The sequence below is a fragment of the Schistocerca nitens genome, chromosome 5, assembly GCF_023898315.1.
Source record: "Schistocerca nitens isolate TAMUIC-IGC-003100 chromosome 5, iqSchNite1.1, whole genome shotgun sequence".
NCBI lineage: Eukaryota > Metazoa > Arthropoda > Insecta > Orthoptera > Acrididae > Schistocerca > Schistocerca nitens.
Window position 1 is genome coordinate 406,080,111 of NC_064618.1, and position 17,698 is coordinate 406,097,808.

Below are 17,698 nucleotides of genomic sequence, written 5' to 3' on the forward strand. Positions count from 1 at the left end.
TGAAAATTGTTCTCTGCATGCTAATGATCATACTATACCAAACCACACGAAAATTATCTTCCTGTAGTTTTCTAATTTTAGAAAACTGCGCAAACCAAAACTTGCTTGAGAGCGAACAGTCCCAGGGAATTTCTAGGCGGTTGCTTCTGTCTTTCTGATCTGCAGACGTCAAATAAAAAGTACCCTGTCGAACAGAGACGTATTATTGCTTAGCTGCAAACAATTGAAGGAAACATGTACGACCAAGAAATTACTTTTCCGTATAGTTTTCATTGGCTCTTTACGATTACGGAAAGCACAATTTGATGAAAAAGAAATGGAAACGAATCGAACAAAAAATTTAATTCAATACAACACAAAAAAACAGATTATCAGGGCTTCTGATTTCAAGCAGTGGCAGTGAGATGGATCTGAGTGGATTCGAAAACTATGTGTGTAAGCTACTGATTGCTGGTAAATTCATTCTGTACAACGACTGAATAACCTAATTTGCCGGTAAGTAATTACACAGCTTCTGGTGTGTCTGCCAACACTACGGTTACCTAATATCTAACTGTTACGTTTTCGACTCGTCAGTCCAAAATACGATGTTTGGATGCAATTAACACGGTTCTGAAATGTAGAGTACAGGTGAGCTGTATACGATCCAGAAATTTACACTAGAGTCTTATTTTATCGTAAGAAATAAAAAACTACATTTCAAAACAACGAAAAATCATAAAGGCCCTGATCGAAAAAGCAAATCATAAAATAATATTTCTGTTCAAATCAGTGCCGTTTCAAATAAGACAGAATTTTATACAAGGACGCCGTTGCGAAAAACGTAGACACCTTGCAATAAAGCTGCCTATATTCCCATGAGCAGGCAGACTGGAGTTTCGTCATTCGTTAACGATCGCTCACGAGAATGAAGCAAACAGTAGTCGACTGCCTGTTTAAATAGCCACAGGTGTCTCTACTTCCTATTTTATATTGTTCAATTCGTTCACAGATGACTATTATAGAAATATAACATTCTATAGCGTACATGTCACTGAAAAGACAAATAATTAAACTATCTTTGTATTCAAAACAATTACTAAGTCGTAGTGTATTGTTGGAATACTTTAAATTTTAGAATTAAATTTTCACTCTACAGCGGAGTGTGCGCTGATATGAAACTTCCTGACAGATTAAAACTATGTGCCGGACCGAGACTCGAACTCTGGACCTTTGCCTTTCGCGAGCAAGTGCTCTACCAACTGAGCTACCCAAGCACGACTCACGCCCCGTCCTCACAGCTGTACTTCTGCCAGTACCTCGTCTCCTACCTCCCAAACTTTACAGAAGCTCTCCTGGGAACCTTGCGATATCCTTTCTTTCAGGGGTGCTAGTTCTGCAAGGTTCGCAGGAGTGCTTCTGTGAAGTTTGGAAGGTAGGAGACGAGGTACTGGCCGAATTAAAGCTGTGAGGACGGGGCGTGAGTCGTGCTTGGGTAGCTCAGTCGGTAGAGCGCTTGCCCGCGAAAGGCAAAGGTCCCGAGTTCGAGTCTCGGTCCGGCACACAGTTTTAATCTGCCAGGAAGTTTCACTTTAGATTTTATTTGTGGACATCTTGTGTCCAGCACTACTGAAATGGAGAAAGTACACAGTGATCATACAGGTATTCTCAAGTGCACAACTGGAAATCGCCAGTGTTGGTTTAATTTCGTTATTTTCCATTTCTATTACTGATAACAGCGATTTACAGCTATGTTCAGTGTTTGAGTTGATTTAGGAATTTATTTTATCAGTGTAAACCTGTCAAAATTTCTTAGTTGGATCTATTCAGAAATTTTCCTTATGAGCAGACGAAGTTGACTAAAATTATTTGTTTTGAATCTGTTTTCCTTGTCTATCAGTACATTCAATTCGCATGGGAAGAGGTGAAATATTTTTATGGCTGTATATTTCCTCACGGAGTGAGATTGTGGGACTGGTTTGTAAGAAGTGGAGGTGATTTCATACTTGGTGTTATATTCATATTTTTGATTGGTGACAAGTTCTTAAAGGAAATGTTTTTGGATTTACTGTGAAGCTGCCAATAATGTGCCTAGGTTTTCTTTGAAAACAGTTTCTTACACGTTGTTTAACAGGGTACGCCAGCTGTGGAATGGATACTTAGTGTCGGCAGAATTTGCGCCCCCATCGTGCACATCTTGTGAATGACTTCCTTCAAGACAACGACATCGCTCGACTAGAGTGGCCAGCATGTTCTCCAGACATGAACTCTATGCCTGGGATAGATTGAAAAGGACTGTTTATGGGCGACGTGACCCACCAACCACTCTGAGGGATCTACGCCGAATCGCCGTTGAGGAGTGGGACAGTCTGGACAGACTTGATGAACTTGTGGATAGTATGCCACGACGAATACAGGCATGCATCAATGCAAGAGGACGTGCTACTGTGTATTGAGATACTGGTGTGTACAGCAATCTGGACCACCACCTCTGAAGGTCTCGCTGTATGGTGGTCCAACATGCAGTGTGTGGTTTTCATGAGCAATAAAAAGGGCGGAAATGATGTTTATGTTGATCTCTATTCCAGTTTTCTGTATAGGTTCCGGAACTCTCGGAACCAAGGTTATGCAAAACTTCTTTTGATGAGTGTACAATATTACACCGTATTTTGTGTTTATTCATTCATAACGTATAAAATATTACTACATGTAGCATACTTCCCATTAACTATGTTTTACAGTTATCGATGATATTACATCCTCTTTCAAAGAAAGCTGAATGAATTCTTTATTTTATAAGTTAAGCAAAGACTTTTTGAACAGAACCAGTCAACAATATTTGTGATAATGCGATTTATTACTCCTTTTTTTGCTTAGCTTGATTATCATGCTTGTATCAAACATAGGGAAATTTATTTCTGTATTATCAGATGGGAGATCATTTACTGTATACACAGCAACATTGGAGCACATCTGATATTGAACTCGTGGAACTCCGACAATGACATGCCAAAGGCAGGAGTTGGCGTACCATGAAACTTCCTTTCTGCTGCGATTCTTATACCCATCATTTTAATACCAAATGAGCTAATTAGTACTTTCAAAATTTTAAATTTCACTGTAATGATGTGTTGTGCACAATTATAAGACATAGAAAAATGACAGAAACACTTAGTAGATAAAATATGCATATAAAGTATGAATAACAATATAACACATGGTTAGTGAATACTAGATAGAAGTTTATTGTAAAGGTCTTTCTGAATTTCAAGCTGTGACTGCATCCTCCACTTGTCTCCCATGACGTGTATCGAGGACTTGCATCTTCACGTACAGATGGATCAGGGGATTATGTAAGATTTTTTTTCTGTGTGTAGCTAGTTTTCTCAACCTAATGTCGAAGATATTCCAGCAAAAAAGAACACTGAGGGGCCTTATAAATACTCATTTACATCACTGAATAGCACACAAACACTGTTTTTGTTTCGTGTTTGTGTGTTGTTCAATGATACAAATGTGTTTTTGTAGCGACTATTAATGGACGAGGGGTGTTCAAAAAGTAAAACAACACTTCTTTCGCGACCAGCTACAATCGAAAGAATGCGGACTTTGTTGTGGGACATCGTGGAATGTTCCCGCTTCAGCGCCGATGGTTTTATGAAGTTCCGAAAGGCGGCGGTGCTATACGTAGCCTTCAAAATGGCGTCTGTAACGGAGGTGTGTTCCAAGAAGAGAGCTGTCATTGAGTTTCTTTCATCGGAAAACCACAGCATCGCGGATATTCGTAGGCGCTTGCAGAATATCTACAGAGACCTGGCAGTGAACAAAAGCACGGTGAGTCGTTGGGCGAGGCTCCTGACATCATCGTAACATGGTCGCGCGTATCTTTCTGATCCCCAGCGTGCCGGCCGGCTCACACAGCTGTCACTCCCGCAATGTTGGAACGTGCAGACATTCTTGTTTCAGATGATCGACAGATCACAATCTAACACCTTGCAGCACAACTGGACGTCTGTGTTCGTAGTGCTGACACACTAGTACAGCAGCTGGGGTATTCAAATATGTGTGCCCGGTATCTGGCTCCTTCCCACTTCCATCTGTTTGCACCAAAGAAGGCGGCACCCCACAGGATGCAGTTAGACGTTGGCTCAAACGTCGACCACCAGAGTTGTACAATACGGGCATAGATGCAATACCAGATATGTGGCTTAAGGCCGTAGCAATAAACGGAGATTACATTGAAAAATAGAATTTTGTAGCCAGAGGAGTGGGGAATAATACGGTGTATTAGAGTCCCGAATAAAATCAACCTTCTTTCAGCAAAAAAAGTTTTTCGTTACTTATTGAACGGCCCTCGTAATTTTTGCAGGGAAATTTCCGGAACGATGGTTACGACAGTCGAAGAGCGGTTAGAACACCACAGTACTTCACTACATACGGTTCTATTGCAGGAGGACTTACAGTTTAACGTGGAACCCATACCACGGTGCATTCCGGCATTCTTCACATTAACAAACATTGCCAGGGGTTAAAGAAGTGGTAACTGATGGAAAGAAGTCCCATGTCTGACTGGAAATCGAATCCGACACACCTGGGTACTTAATCTGTCAGTTTAGCAATGACCCAATGAGTCACCGACAGGCACACTACTGTCATTCTGTTACGTTCACACTGTTGTCACTAAATTAAATTATTTGAAATAATCTCCACACGAATCTCGTGGACCATAACGTGCGACAGGCCACACCATGGGCGAAGCGTGCTAGTAACTGCTGTAATCGCCTACTACAGTTACGACTGATACGATGTTTTTGCATTTTAACATCCTCAGTATATACTTGTAAAACGCACTGTTAAGCTGGGGGATTTAAGAAGTCGATTCTCTAATCATTCTAAAGATACGAGTGTTATTCTTTCGTGCTGGAACTGTTCGGATATAAATTAGGGTACACATTTTAGTGTTTCATATGGTTTTAGTAAATGCTATTATTTATTATTATAGTTTCAGGGAACTGGTGTATTTCAATAATTTTAAATTAGTTTCTGCGCCAGTGTGAAGTTGGGTTGCTGGAGCAATATAGGCAAGTAGCGGGCTCCTCAAAATATACAAAAATATCAAATTGTAAATACGTGCTGGAAAGTCTGTGGAAATATGCATTTGGACGACTTAGTCTTGAAGGGAAAGTGACGTGATCAGACAGGGACGACCTACACTAAATCTTAGACATTTAAATACAGTAACTAAATATTATGCTAGGCGTTTTAAAGAACTTTGGTATTCCTCTTACAAATGGTTAAGTGGCTGTAACGAGACACAAAAACTGTACTGTTGGACATTTGTTTTGTTTTCTTCCGATGTGTTGTGGGCAAGAAATGACATGCACAATTCCAACAGCTTAAAGAAACGGCACGAAAAGTCCAAGGACTGTATTACACCTGCATGGACGGATATTAGCCGGCCGGAGTGGCCGTGCGGTTCTGGGCGCCACAGTCTGGAGCCGAGCGACCGCTACGGTCGCAGGTTCGAATCCTGCCTCTGGCATGGATGTGCGTGATGTCCTTAGGTTAGTTAGGTTTAATTAGTTCTAAGTTCTAGGCGACTGATGACCTCAGAAATTAAGTCGCATAGTGCTCAGAGCCATTCTGAACCATTTGATATTCATTAAATTTGGCAGTACAAAGATATATTTTTGTTTGAATAATGCCTTAATATTAAACATTCAAATGCATAAAGAGCAAATGAAGAAAATAGACACGTTTTGAGCAGTTTAATTGATGTCAGATGTCTCCTAGATGCACAGTAACTTCGTTTCAGAGGACCGATGAAGCAGTGAACTGTGATAACCAGGGCAACTACGTTGAACTGTTACACTTCATGCCACAAAAAGATGAATGTTTGTCAAACCACTTGCAGACTGCAATTGTTTTTCATATGTCAAGTGATACACAGCAGGACCTCATCGACTCCATTGCTGAACTCAGTCGTACAGGAATTGCAAGAACCAAAAGAAACGCTATTTGTTGCGGTTATTACGGACGAAACGGTAGATGCTTCATGCCAGACCCAAATCTCAACTGTTTTTCGGTATGTATTATCCACTGGTGAAGTGTGTGATAGATTTTTCGGATTTGTTGATGTCACTGATCACCGAAACGATGGGTGTGCCGTCATGGCTGGGCAACATAATGGGATTTAAAAACTTGTGACAGTCAAATACCCCTCAGCTCTCTTAGTACATTGCTATGCTCATAAACTGAAGTTAGTACTGAAACAGTCGGTTGAACATATGGGAGTGCAAAATACTTTTCTCAGACACCAACTCCTGATACTGCCTTTTTTCTCCAAATCTTCTAAAAGAGCCAAGACTTTGAATGAATTGATTAAACAATATTTTCCTTCACTATCCAACATCAGATGGTTATATAACAGCAGATTAATCGAGCAAGTGGCGAACTATAAGACTGAACACTAAGAGCTTTTCGAATCTGCTGAAGATTAATCTAATGCTTGGGAGGGTGAAACACGAGCGTGTGCCAGAGGCTTTTTTCTGACACTTACGCAATTTAGTTTCAATTTCTTGCTTTATGTTTTTTTCGCGCGTTGTTCCCGCGCGTTGTTCCCACGTCAGCTCTTTTATAAACTCTGCAAATTATAGTCTGGGAGACGAGTCTGGTATTGACAGCTCGGTAGCGTCTTTCCGTTGCCTAGCGACCGCAGGCAGGCAGTCAATGACGGCCTGATTTTGAGCGGGTAGCAAGGGCCACGTTGCCGCTCTGAAACCCGTTCGCGCGCGCTTATGAAGCTTACCAGTGTCTCGCGTGCAGGCGGTGCGGTCGTTCGTCGTTTGTCTGAAGTTGAATTCGCAGTTTATTTCGTTTTTGTTGTTTTTAGTGTTTCTTTGTTTATGTTTCGTTGTAAACAATGTCTAGTGCGGCGGGTAGTACCAGCCCAATACAAGAAGTGAAACGGAAGAAGAAAAGTCTGCTACACACCCAGGCCCGTGAATTCGTGTGCTCTGTGAGGGATTACTTTGAGAAAGAAAAGGACAAAGGTGGGCCCTTAATTCCTGTTGTTCAGGTTGTGAAGAGAACTGCAGCAGCATTGAAAATAAGTAAGAACACTGTTGTAAAGATAGGGAAAGAACAGTATAGTGTAGATTGTGACGAGAGTGGCACAACAAAGCTGCACACACCAGGAAAGAAGCGACCGAGAAATAAGCAGGTGACAGCTTTGGACGATTTTCAGAAAGACGCTATTCGTCGCCATATATACAGCTATTATAAGAGAAGGGAACATCCCACTCTATCCAAATTACAGGTGTCGCTTCAGAAAGACGATCTTTTTAAAGGGAGCAAATTTTCATTGCGTACAGTGTTGAAAGACATAGGCTTCAGCTATTCACTGTTTAACGGACGCAAAATATTAATGGAAAGGACAGATGTAGTTGCATGGCGGTGCAGATTTCTGCGCAGGATCATGGGTGTGGAATTCGAAAGTATAGTGTGGTTAGATGAAACTTGGGTCAATGCCAGCCATTCTTTACGTAGAGGCTGGAATGATGGAAGGCCCAAGGGGACAATGGCAGTGCCTGTTGGCAAAGGAGGGCGTATTATTGTCTTACATGCAGGAACATCGAAAGGTTTTGTGCCAAACTGCTTGAAAATGTTTCGGTCAAAAAAGACGGGAGATTACCATGAAGAAATGAACAGTGTAGTATTTCAAGAATGGTTCGAGACATCGCTTATGACGAATCTGACAAGTCCATCAGTGACTAATCATAGCGTGTAGGCTTTCACGGCCGGCGTCTTCAGTAATTAAAACTTCCGGGCTAAGAGGCCGTGGTCCAATAGTAGAAATACTTCTCCCTGACGTCAGGGAGAAGTATTTCTACTATTGGACCATCAGTGACTGTTATGGACAATGCGCCTCATCATTCCGTTGTTCACGATAAGGCACCAACCTTGGCAACAAAAAAAGACGATATCATTCAGTGGTTGAAACGGCGAAAAGTAGATTTCAGAGAAGATTTAAGGAAGGCGGAACTGCTCGAAATTGTGGCACAAAAGAAACCCCAATTTCCAACATATGTAATTGACGAGATTGCTAAAAGGCACGGGCATGAAATCGTTCGGCTTCCTTCATACCACTGTCACTTCAATGCAATTGAAGGAGTGTGGGCGCAGATAAAAAATTACATTGCTGCAAACAATAAAAAATTCACGATCTCTGAAGTGGAAACTCGCCTTCCAGCAGCTATCAATAAAGTGACAAGCGAGACGTGGGCTAAAATTGTAAACAGCACTGCAAGTGCCATCAGAGAGACGGCCAAAACCGAAGGGGTTGTGGAAGAATGCATCGAAAATTTAATTATACATCTGGGAGAGAGCAGTGATAGTTCGAGTAGTGCTGAGGAAGACAATGTCAAATCAGATTCTGACAGTGATGTGAGTGGTGTTATTCCATTACAGTAATTACAACGTATTCAGGAATGTAAGGAGGGAGTTTGCTATCGATCTACAACCAGATCATCATATTGTGAGTACTTTTTTCAGATTATAACTCTTAATACACTGACCAATTATTCTGTAGCTTGTAGCAGAACAAATTAATAATCCTAATACTTAACAATGGAAACCAAAACTGCTAATGTTCAACAACTTGCGAAAATAGTTTTCATTTCAGTTGTGAAGTTTAACAAATAACTTTATTATGTTTCAGCATCTTAGATACTTGTACTAAATAGCTCTTATCAGTTTTCGAGTTAATATATTTCAAGCATCAACTTTAAATAAATTCACGCGTACCAATACGACTTGTATTTTGTCTCTTTTATTTCTGCTGCTAGAGAATGCGTGTAGCAGACAGTGCGCCGCGTGCTGTGAGCCACGTTCGGCAACAGCGCCGTCTGCCCGCCGGAACTGTCAGTACCAATCACTCGTCTCACGGACTATAAACTCTTTGGGTTTGACTATTGTTTGAAGAAAACTGACCAGTTTAAGACTGAGTTCCAGGAACTTTGCAGTAAATTTGAAGAAGTATGGTCTAAAAACGAGACAGAAAAAAGTGTTAGTGAGCCTCCAAGAAAGAAGGAATGGGATCGTGTGACTGGCAGAGGAACATCGTACCGTCCTTTGTTTTGTGAAATTTTTGATACCGTCTCGCGTCATTTAACTGACAGATATAGTGACTTGGATAATTCTGAGACTCATTCACTTCTGAATTATGAAAAGTACAGCTAATGTACAGATAACTTCCTTCACCTTCTTTTAATTCCTTGAAGGTATATTTTGATGTCTCTCGATTCGGGAGCGAATTATCTCTAATGTATTCTTGAGACGAATTCCGGAACAAGTCAGTATTTAGACAACTTCAATATCTCAAATCCTGTGGCCTCAGTATCTGAGACATAATAATTAAATTAATTTTAACCGTTCCTGCAACCAGTGCTTGGGCAGAAAGATCATTTTCGGCGATAAAGAGAATCAAAATTTACTGTCGAGATACACAGTCAGAAACCAGACTTTCTTACCTTGCTCTGTTCTCTACTGAAAAACGATTGCCGAAGGCCATGAAGCAACAAGTGACATTCTAAAATTCCGCAATTAAATTTTTCGACAAGAAGGATCCCAGAATTGACGTCAAATATAAATGAAACTGTGAGTACCGGAACTTTTAATACCATCCTTATTCATGCAGGTACAATAACAGGTATTTTCCGAGTACCCGGCATCGCTCAGTAGGCCTAATCTTCACGAAGTTGGGCCTTATACTTTAACAGACGGCATACGACATTATCCAGTGTAATATGAGCTGTGCTCACTCCGAACTATGCGTTTCCTTGAACTTGGCTGTCTATCTGCGTTAGGTTCCAACCGTTATAGCAGCAGCGATGTGGATCGGTATTTGCGCCGTGTACGATCTTTGGTCTTGTGCATGTACGAGGGTTGTTTTTTAAGTAAGGGCCGTTTTTATTTTAAAAAAATATCCAAATACTTTTGTAAAAAAAAATTTTATTTTCTGATTCTACACACTTTTACCTATTTTTCTACATAGTTGCCTTGTTTATTTAAGCACTTCTCATACCGTACAACTAAGTTTTTAATTCCCTCTTCAAAGAATTCGGCCGCCTGCTCCGACAGCCAAGAGTTCACGGCCGCTTTCACTTCATCGTCGTCATTGAAGCACTGCCCGCCAAGATGGTGTTTCTGGTACCGGAAAAGGTGAAAATCGCTAGGAGCAAGGTCGGGGCTGTATGGTGCATGGTCCAAAACTTCCCAGCCAAAAGAATCAATCAAATCCCGAGTCTTTTGAGAGGTGTGAGGCCTAGCGTTATCGTGCAGGAGCAAAACTCCTTTTGTCAGCATGCCGCGCATGTTGTTTCGAATTGCTCTGCGGAGCTTCTTTAGAGTTGCACAGTAGGCATCTGAGTTGATTGTCGTTCGTCGTGGCATAAAGTCCACTAGCAAAACACCGCGCCGGTCCCAGAACACAGTTGCCATAATCTTGCGCTTTGACAGCGTCTGTTTGGCTTTGACCTTGAGGTTGTGTGTCGCCATTCCATCGATTGTCGCTTGCTTTCGGGAGTGATATGGGATACCCATGTTTCATCTCGAGTGACAATTTGACTCAACATGTCATCCCTTTCTTCCTCGTAACGAATCAAAAAGTCCAATGAAGTGGCAAATCTCTTCCCTTTGTGGTCCTCTGTGAGGAGTCTGGGTACCTACCGAGAACACAGTTTCTTAAAGTTTAGGTTTTCAGACACAATTTTGTACAAAACCGATCTTGAAACTTGTGGAAATTCCAAAGAAAGAGTGGAAATTGTGAATCTTCTGTCCTCACGAATCTTTGTTTCGACTGCAGCCACCAAATCATCAGTGATGACAGAGGGCCGGCCTGAGCGTTCTTCGTCATGGACGTTTTGACGGCCATTTTTAAACTCTCTAACCCATTGACGCACTTTACCTTCACTCATTGCATTCAAGCCATAAACTTCTGTTAACGATGAATTTCTGCAGCTGACAGGCTTCTCGCGGTCAAAAAACGTATCACTGACCGTATCTCACACGCGGCGGGCGATTCGATAATCGTAAACATTATAAAGTAGCACAGCGATGCGTACACGTCAGCTACAGAGCTGCAACTTGCATCAGTGTGAACGGGAAGGATGCCGGCAAGTGGCGCGGTGGCTTGTTGCGGCGTCCGCGGCAACTACGGAACTATACGCGCGAACGGCCCTTACTTAAAAAAACAACCCTCGTAGTTTCCAGCTGGAGTGTGTGCGGGTAGTCGGTCGGCTGGTGCGGGCCGGGGAGGATATCTCCGTAGGGCGCGGTCGGCTGGGTCCGCTGGTGGTCCCTGCGCGTGTGTGGAGCAGTCCGATCGCAAACGAGCTTCGTGGCTCACCGACCCAGGACGTCGAAGTTGAGTGGTGTCTTAAGTACCAAAGCCAAGTCCGCTCATGTTGTGTCGTTCGTTTCGGTGGTTCGCTGTTTGGGAGCTTTTCCTGTGAGCAACGCCGAGTGTTTGTTGTGGTGAAATCGAGCTCCCGTGCGGTGGAATTAACTATGTTGGTTCACTACAATTCATGTGCACTAGCGGAATTTTCTGCCTTGTGGCCGTTAGTGTTCTGGTTACCTGCCCTGGCCACTGACGTAAATTCAGGCAGTGTTCCTTTTTGGTGGTGTTAATTTCGAGGGTAATCCCAAAAGTAAGGTCTCCTTTTTTTATATAAGTACATAGACCTGTTTATTTCTACAATGGTTTACATCAGTTTACAGCTTGAACATTTAGCTATTTTTCGACATAATCACCATTTCTGTCGATGCATTTTTGTAGACGCTGTGGCAGTTTTTGTGTGCCCATGTCATACTAGCTCGCCGCCATGCTGTTCAGAAAGTTATGAACCTCTTCTTTCACCTCGTCGTCGGAGCTGAATCGCTCCCCGGCCAAATGTTCTTTTAACATAGGGAACGGGTAATAGTCACTGGGCGCCAAGTCAGGACTATAGGGTGAGTGGGTGATTATGTTCCACTGAAACTGTTGCGGGAGAGCAACGGATTGCCGAGCGATGTATGGGCGAGCGTTGTCTTGGAGATGAGTACGCCGTTGCTCAACATTCTTCTTCTCCGCTTAGAAGATTATGGTAATATATTTCAAAATTTTGAAATTTAATTGTGGCCTTCAGCCGTTTGTATTGCACATTGTATATGTTTGTTCTATCCACTTTTGCCTTATATAGAATTTTATTTGCGATTTTAACTGAGTGTCTTCAGTCACTTGAAATTTATTTGTTGATTTTTAAGATTTCTTGTTTGGAGGCCTTCAGCAGTGAAAGAATTGGATTTTGAAACTCTTAGTTGTAAAAGTTCGGCTATGTGCCGTTTTGGTTTAAATGTATTATTAAATTACAATTTTGAAGTGAAACTGACCTCCACCTTATTTGAAGCTTTCCACAATCCTAATCACCTATTCTGTCCAGCGTGTTTAGCGGGTGTTTCATAATACTAGGGCATGATGCTACGTAATAACGCAAAATCGTAAACAATAATATTATAATAAAAACAATGATAATAATAATATCAGCTGCAGCAACAATGCCGTCACTCTTAACGATTTTTTAAAAGCGATTATGGTTATAAATACCTCTCACCTCGCTAATGTACCTTACAGCTATCTTTAGCCATTTAAATCACGATGGAACCGTCGATTAAGTACTTCCCAGATTCAAATGAAGACGCAACTCGTTTATGTAATATCGTTTGCAGGTTGAGCGGTATAAAGAAACATAAGATTAACAGAAGAATGATATTATCTTTCCACAAACGTCGCAGTCACAGTTTATACGGGCCTTTAACATGTAAATTACGATGCCTTTCGTAGCCGAAGACGCAAGCAGCCGGCAAAATACAACGGGCAGGTATCAGAAAACGGTTTCCTGCGCCAGCCGATAGGGGCGAACAGTGATGTTGATAGTACTTAGGGGTCTGAAGGTGACAGATATGGCACATACCGGCTCCAGAGGTCCCATATACCCACAGCTGCAGTGCTACCGCCGGTGGTCGTAAAGGACATTAGCAGCAGGGAACCGAGCTCTCGGAATTCAAGGGGGTCTAGCCGCCCGCAGCGCCGATTGGTCGCCGTAATGTGATGTGATGTGATGCGGGCGGCGTAGCACGGCTGGCAAGCAGGCGGACCGTGATGGCAAAACCGATAACGGGTGCTGCGGCGGCAGCGGCAGCACGTGCAGGTGGCCTCGTCTCGTCTGGTCTGATGGGGTGTCGCAGTACTCTCCTGGGAGGCGGAAGGGGGAGCAGCAGGCGTCGTCGACGGAGGCTGTTCAGCTCCTCTGGCGAAAACATTACTGCAGGAGGCGTAGCGACGCCACCCACTGACACTGTGTTGTTTTCTCACGTCTCATCATAATAATATGCATGTGCATCTGTGAGTCAGCGTTATACACTTGCCTCCATATACGTACTCCGCAGGCTACCAAACGTTTCACACCGGAGGGTACCTTGTACCACAGGTAGTCAATCGTTTTCCTGTCATTAATTTTAAAATTTTCCCACGGAGCTAAATATTCAAATAAGTTTCAGTCTTGCAGATGTTTATCATTCACTGTACTCCCAACAAAGGAGCGGGCTGATAGTGCATAAAACTGCTTTTCAGCCAAACGTCTTACATATTTAGAAAGAGATTTAAAATACAGGGTGTTTCAAAAAAATGTATACTCACTTTGAACTGTCATAGACAATTTATTTCCCGTTCTAGAAGGTTAAATATCTGTGAGAAATTAATGTTATGTTTCTTCAACAGGTGGCAGCAGTGGCAAGGAAGTAACTGCAACATGGCGGACTTGCGTTTGAGCTTTGAAGCGCGGAAGCAGATAATTAAGTGGTACTGGAAGTTTGAGAATGTAGCTACGGTTCGTAGACAGTGCGGAAGTGAGTATGGTACAGAACCACCTTCAAAGTTAACAATTACACGTCTACGAGACAAATTCGAAATTCATGGAACAGTGTGCGATGTGCATAAATATCGCTCAGGGCGACCTCGTACAACTACAAGTGATGATTCCACAACTGCGGTCTTGGAACTGTTTCAGCGTTCGCATCAAAAACCTTCAAGGGAAGCAGCACGTGAGAGTAATGTAAGTGCTAGTAGTGTGCTACGTATTCTGAAGAAAGGCAAGTTTCGTGTGTACATTACAAGGCTGGTGCAACAGCTAAGTGACGACAATCCAGATCGAAGGTTAGAATTTTGTGAACGGGTTCAGGAGATGGCGAGACATGAACCGGGATTTATGGGTAGCATAATTTGGTAGGATGAAGCCCAATTCAAATTCAATGGAACTGTCAATAGGCACAATTGTGTGTACTGGGCTGAAGATAATCCTCACATAACAGTTGATAAGGTTGTGAATTTGTCTGGTGTAAACGTGTGGTGTGGTTTGTCTGCAAGGGGACTCATGGACCTTGCCGCTTTGAAGGTACTGTTACTGGAGAAACGTACGTAACAATGCTTGCTGACTCCATATTTCCTGCCATTCGTGCATTATACGGTAATGATGAGTTTTATTTCCAACAAGATGGCCCACGCTGCACTATCATAGGGACGTACGAGCATACCTGGATCACAATGTGCCAGGCCAGTGGATAGGACGCAGCGGACCAATTGAGTTTCTTGCACGCTCTCCAGACCGCACGCCGCTGGATTTCTTCTTATGGGGCACTAAAAGATGAGGTGTACAATCTTAAACCACGTTACCCGGACACACTTTGGAATGAGATTCAGGCCGATTGTGCGCAGAAATCTCATTGGACACTTTGGTACGATGTACGGAATCAGTGGTGACTCGTACTCAGAAATCTATTGATGCTGAAGGCCACCAGTTTGAACATTAATCACATTTGCAAAGTACATTTATTTTTCCAGTTGGACTTTAAGCTTTCCATTTCCAGAAATTTAACATTTTAGAACGGGAAATAAATCTTCTATGACGCTTGAAATACACTTACGTGGCAGTTTCTTTGATTTACAAAACTTTTTAGATTGTTGTGTATTACAGTTAAAACACAGTGTGTTCCCAAATTATTCGTTGTAGAATACAGGATGTTCATTTTAACTGAAGACATTGAAATATCCCGAAAACTACACATCGGATAAAAAAAAATTATAGTTACAATTTGTTTCTCTGGAGGGCGACTACAACGGTACCAAAGTCGACCTGCCACCTCACCCCGTGCATGGGTGGCGGTAGAAATTTTGAAATCTTCAGTGGGAACCCCCATTTATCTTGCAGATTACAGTTCTATGGCAAAATCTAGATACGTTTGGTCTGAATCAATTTCTTCGTTTCGCCACAGATTGGCGCTGTAATCTTTGGAATAGAAATACTTACACAACCCTTAATTATGACATGCTACTCAACGTCCCTTGAAATCCAATGGCGTGTGGGAGGCCACCTCTACGCTGCGCGGGTAGGACAGGCCAGTATTTCATAACTGCTGATTGGAAACCACATTCGCAACGTTGTATTCCTCCGACATATCGAACAGGGGGCTACTCGACGCGCCACCTTGGCCGTGCAGCGAACTACGACGTTTCATTACAGGCAGTACACTACGACCGGAGGTCACGATTCGTGCGTACACAGAACAGGTAGCGGCTCTAAGCATTACAATACTTGTGCAGTGTTTATCCCTCCACACCTGCCTATCAATTGGAGAACAGACGTGCAAATGGATGATGAACGTTTGCGAACACAGAAGAAAAAGTTGAAATGATTCTGATTTGCGGAGAATGTTGGAGAAATGTTGAGGCTGCTGTTGCCTTGTACGCCGAGCGTTTTCCAGAGAAATCTCGCTCTCTTTCGTTCTTTTGCAAGACTTTATGTGTAATGGCAGCGTGCAGACCGTCAAAAGTATAAACGAAGCCAACGTGTTACAGGAGAAGCTAGTGAAATAGCTGTACTAGTCGCAGTACAACCACAACACACGGATAAACGCTTGGCATTACACCGCGAGTCCGGCATGTCCGTAGGTAGTATTGTCACAATACTGCATCGTCGTAAGTATCATCCATACCACCTGTCACTGCGTCAAGAACTTCGATGCGCCGATTTCCATAACCAGGAAGTGTTTTGTGAATGGGCACGTCAACAAACGCAAACGACCCCCACGTTCTTTGCCGAGGTACTACTTGCCGATGAGTTTCAGTTCACAAATCACGGTAGCATTAACCGGCATAACATGCATTGCTCGAGTGTAGGCAATCCTCACCGGTTTGGAAATGTTGACCATCGGCTTCCTTGGTCGGTTAACGCATGGTGTGGCATCATGGGGAACAAATTCATTGGTTCGTATTTTATCGACGACACGTTGAATAGACGCAAATGTGGAACGTTTTTAGAATAGGTACTATCGGTAATAATGCAGGATGTTGCCCTGGTTTCAGCATGACTGTTGCCCAGCGCATTACAGAACTGAAGCACGGGAGGTATTAGACCGTGTTTATGACGGTTGGTGGATAAGCAGAGGTGGCCCTAGTAATTGGCACACTAGGTCGCTGGATTTGACGCACCCGGATTTATTTCTGTGGGGTACTTGAAAGATAAGGTGTACCAACAAGTGCCAACTGGCCGCCTCAGAAGCTCCTGTACATATATTCTCACAAATACGTTTCTGTCCTGTGTACTGTCATTTGAAAAGCAGGTTACTATGTGCACTGAAGTTGGCGGTTCTACGTTTGAACACTTACTCTACACAAAAAAGTAGAGTAGCGTTCGTCTCGAGCCACGGCCAAAGTGGCGCGTCCAGTTGTCCCCTGTTCGATGTGGCGGAGGAATACAACGTTGCGAATGGGGTTTCCATTTAGCAGTTATGAAATACTGGGCTGTCCTACCCTCGCAGCATGGATGTTGGGTCCCACGTGCCATTGGATATTGAAGGGCTATTAAGTAGAATGTCGTAAATTACGAATGTGTACCTATTTCTATTCCTCCGATTACAGCCCCATACATTACATCTTTTTCGCCATTTTTATTGCTCATGAAAACCACAAATTGCATGTGGTACCACCATAAAGCGAGACCTTCAGAGGTTGTGGTCCAGACTGCTGTACACACCGGTATCTCTAATAACCAGTAGAACGTCCTCTTGCATTTATGCATGCCTGTATTCGTCGTGGCATACTATCCACAAGTTCATTAAGGCACTGTTGGTCCAGATTGTCTCACTCCCCAACGTCGACTCGGCGCAGATCCCTCAGTGTGGTCTGTTGGTCACGTCGTCCATAAACAGCCCCTTTCAGTCTATCCCACGCATATTCGATAGGTTTCATGTCTGGAGAACATGCTGGCCACTGTAGTTGAGCGATGTCTTTATCCTGAAGGAAGTCATTCACAAGATGTGCACGACGGGGGCGCGGATTGTCGTCCATGAAGACGAATGCCTCGCCAATAAGCTGACGATATGGTTGCACTGTCGGTCGGAGGACGGCATTCACATATAGTACAGCCATTACGGCGCCTTCCATGATCACCAGCGGCGTACGTCAGCCCCACATAATGCCACCCCAAAACAGCAGGAAGCCTCCACCTTCCTGCACTCGCTGGACAGTGTGACCAAGAAGTTCAGTCTGACTGGGTTGCCTCCAAACACGTCTCCGACGATTGTCTGGTTGAAGGCACATGCGACTCTCATCGGTGAAAAGAAC